This window comes from Mastomys coucha, unplaced genomic scaffold (assembly GCF_008632895.1).
Source record: "Mastomys coucha isolate ucsf_1 unplaced genomic scaffold, UCSF_Mcou_1 pScaffold22, whole genome shotgun sequence".
NCBI lineage: Eukaryota > Metazoa > Chordata > Mammalia > Rodentia > Muridae > Mastomys > Mastomys coucha.
The window spans coordinates 177,319,153-177,322,600 of record NW_022196905.1 but is presented as its reverse complement, the minus strand read 5'-3'; positions in this window follow the sequence as shown (position 1 = coordinate 177,322,600).

Here is a 3,448-nt window from a genome sequence, read left to right as displayed (position 1 = left end):
CCCCCCCGGGTTAACCAAATCGCGGTGGTCTTCATATTTTACATGCTTGATCTTTTTCTTCACCAAAGTCGCCCCTAAACCTGTTAATCTACATTAGTCTTTTAGACATATAAACAGGGACTCTCTCCATGTCACTCACTAGTCTATAAATTGTAATCCTAAGCATACTGTGATTCATTCAGTAGGTCAGGTTCTCAAAGCACCATCAAAAAGGAACTGAGAGTGTGCCGTGTAAAAGTGTCCCATGCGCCCTGTCCTAGAGCAGACAACCCAGCCAAGCTGTGTAATCTTGGGAACATACACATGAAACACAAACGTGGGATGAAGATACTGGCAAGGGCATCTGCCAGAACAGTCAGAAACTCTCCAAAGTATCAGTTTCCCCAATAACTATCGCCAAGGTTAATGACTCCTTTCCATGTAGGCTGATATGGAAACTTTATTTTTATGTATCTCTCTTGAATATAGCTAATATATTGTTAGTCCCTACCTTGGGAAACCAGTGAGCAGCTTCCACTGCACACCCTTGGCCCCATTAACGTCACTTTCCTCTCTCTTTGTGAGCATGTCATCAGCTTCTCTGAGAAGAAACAGAACATCCAAGCAAACACATTTCCATAGGCAGCACTGGGACTCCCTTCTCAAGTCTTCGACTTAAGAAAAGAACTCTAGGCAGGTCTTGAGATGTAGCTCAGACTCACTTGGCCCCCTGAGCAACTGGACTTCAGGCATACCACCATATTCAATTTGTTATCAACACCCAATGACATTGAATATAGTGCCATGAGCAGTGCACATAAATTCCAAGTAGAATGCACAGTCTTTGAGGGGAGACATGTAAGATAAAAGTATACAGTATCTTGGGGAGAGCCATGAAAGATGAAGTAAGAAAAGTAAGGAGCCCTAGTTAAGTCACCAGAGGAGGTGACATTTGTGCAAAAGCCAATAAAAAGCGAGCGGAGTAACCTTGCTGGAGTCTACAGAATATCTCAAGCAAGGGAGACAGAGAAAATGCTCTAGAATGGGCCAGGACAGGAGTGAAGGACGGGGAGGCCAGCACCAGGTGAGGTCAGAGGCATTAGAAGCAGGCGTGGGTGGGATGGGGGAGGAGGCAAGTCAAGGGCCAACTTTCCGGGCCTGGGTTTCTTCTCAACCGGGAGTAGATTCTGAGGAGTGTGAAGCTTGATTTAAGACAACACTTCCGGTTGTGTTGTTTGTAGACAAGGAAGGGGTGGAAAGCCAGAAAGGGGCTGGGCTGAAAGCTTTTGGAGTAATCTGGGTGAGAGATTCGAATGGCTGGGAACAGAGAAGAGATTGGGGGGGGGGGGTGAAAAGGAGTAATGTTCTGGATGTAGCTTTGAAGGTAGAATGAGAAGGATTTTCTGGCCACCGAGTGAGTAGTAAGAGCAAAGGAGTTTTTGATGACCCTGAGATATTTTGATTCCTATGGATATCCCAGCAAATCTTAAATCTTCAAGTCTGTGCTAATATTCTTAGAACTGTAGAAAGTATTTCAAGATAATGATGCTACTAAATGACGTGAAAACCTTTGCCAAATTATTAGGGCTTTATTTACTTGTTTGTGTTTTTGTTCTGAATATAACTTTCTTTATATCTGCTTCTACTGAGGGGAAATGGTATTGTTCCTAAATAATAACAAAATTCCTGGCCTTAGTTTTGAGACAAGAGATGCTATTGTCTTGGGTCATGATCTGATCCCGAGTGGAGATGGAGGTGGAGTTAAGATTTGATGCAGGATATATTCTAAAGGTACAGTCAATGGGTTATGGGTCTGGCAAGTCAGAGAGAAAGAGGTGGAGGGAGACACTGTTTTGGTCTGACTCAGCTGCAATAAAAAAGTATCAGAGACAAACTCGTTTGTGAACTGTGGCTCTGGCTTCTGGGAGTCTGTGGTGTGTGTAAGGGGGATGTCTGCACGTTTGGGGTCTGCTAGGGACTCTCTTCTGGGTTGCAGCCTGCCAGTTTCTTCCAACATCTCCACATGACAACGGCCATGCAAAACACACACCTCTTGCCTCAAAGGGAATAGGAAAGCTTATTCTGTTCCCAAATACAAGTGGCCAGGATCTGAGAACACATACTCAGGTAGCCCCCAGTCCCACGTTCTAACACGTAAAGGGCGTCATGGAGTTGTCAGAGTAACAGAGCAAAGGAAGCTATAAATCAGGGCATTTTTCAAATACACGGCTGGGAACAACTTGTAGACAGGTTACAGAGAACAAAGAAATCTTGGCCATAGGTCTCAGATGCCGTCTGATGATATTTTATGTTGGTAAAAGCTAGAGAGGTCTAGACATTCTAAGAAAGACTTACCTAGCAGTTACAAGGAGCTCACATTACATACAGAGGCGGGCAATACGTGGCTCCTTAGGGTCTAAGACAGCCAATGAGAATTTAGATTTGGATCTCCAACATTCAAACTCTCCATAATCTTTGAAATGGTAATCAGTCAGTAAGACCTGTAGGATTTTTAATGGAGGCCTCCTACTGTCTCTACCCCTGGAACTACACAACAACAATAGTAATAATAATCGTTAACAATAGGTCCTTAACAAAGAGACCAAGCAAGTGCTCTGACTTCCTAGAAAAGTTCTGTCAGTCTTAAAAGCTCCAGTGTCACATCCTCCCAGTGGCTTCCCAGACTCCTAATTCCATCACCCAGAAGGCCAGGATTCACCCCCTGAATTTTAAGAAAATGTCTTCAGTCCACAACTGAAAGGAAAGGGAGAGAAAAGGTGTTCTAGTGTGTCAGTGTGAAGAATAGGTTCTTGGTGTTAATAGGAGCAGAATGAGACAGTATCCCCACTCCTTCAGCGATTACTTATCTGCTTCCTATTCAGGCCAGGGACTCATCAGTGAACCATGTGGACAGAAATCCCATATCCCAAGAGCGTTATACTCTAGAGGGTAGTATGTATGTGTGTACATGTGTGTGTGTGTCTGTGTGTGTGTGTGTTCAGATGATAAATGGCACTAAGGAGGCAGGAAATACCCAGGCCTTCATGGGTAGTTAGTTCTTAGAATTTAACTAGTATATGAAGGGCATCACTGAGCTTATTTGTTCTTAAGAGCCCAACGCTTGGCAAACACACCCATCTGAATTAATAAAATTAATAAAATTAATACAATTGAATAGTGACTACACACTTAGTACTCCTAGAGTCTTTTAAAGAGTTAGGGCGCGCACCCTTGCTAGAACCCTTGTATGCTCCTCCCAGGGACAGCAAGCCGTTTTAGTGAGTGGTAAGCTGTAGTAACAGTTGCCCCTGCAAGTCACCGGGTTTCAACTCTCTTTAGGATCACCTCTATTTCACCTACTCAGGTTGTCCCCATTAGGGCTTTTCACTTAGAACACCATTGCAGCGATCATATACTGTATTTTTAGCATCTTATATAAACTTCCTTACAAATGCCTGTTACATAACCA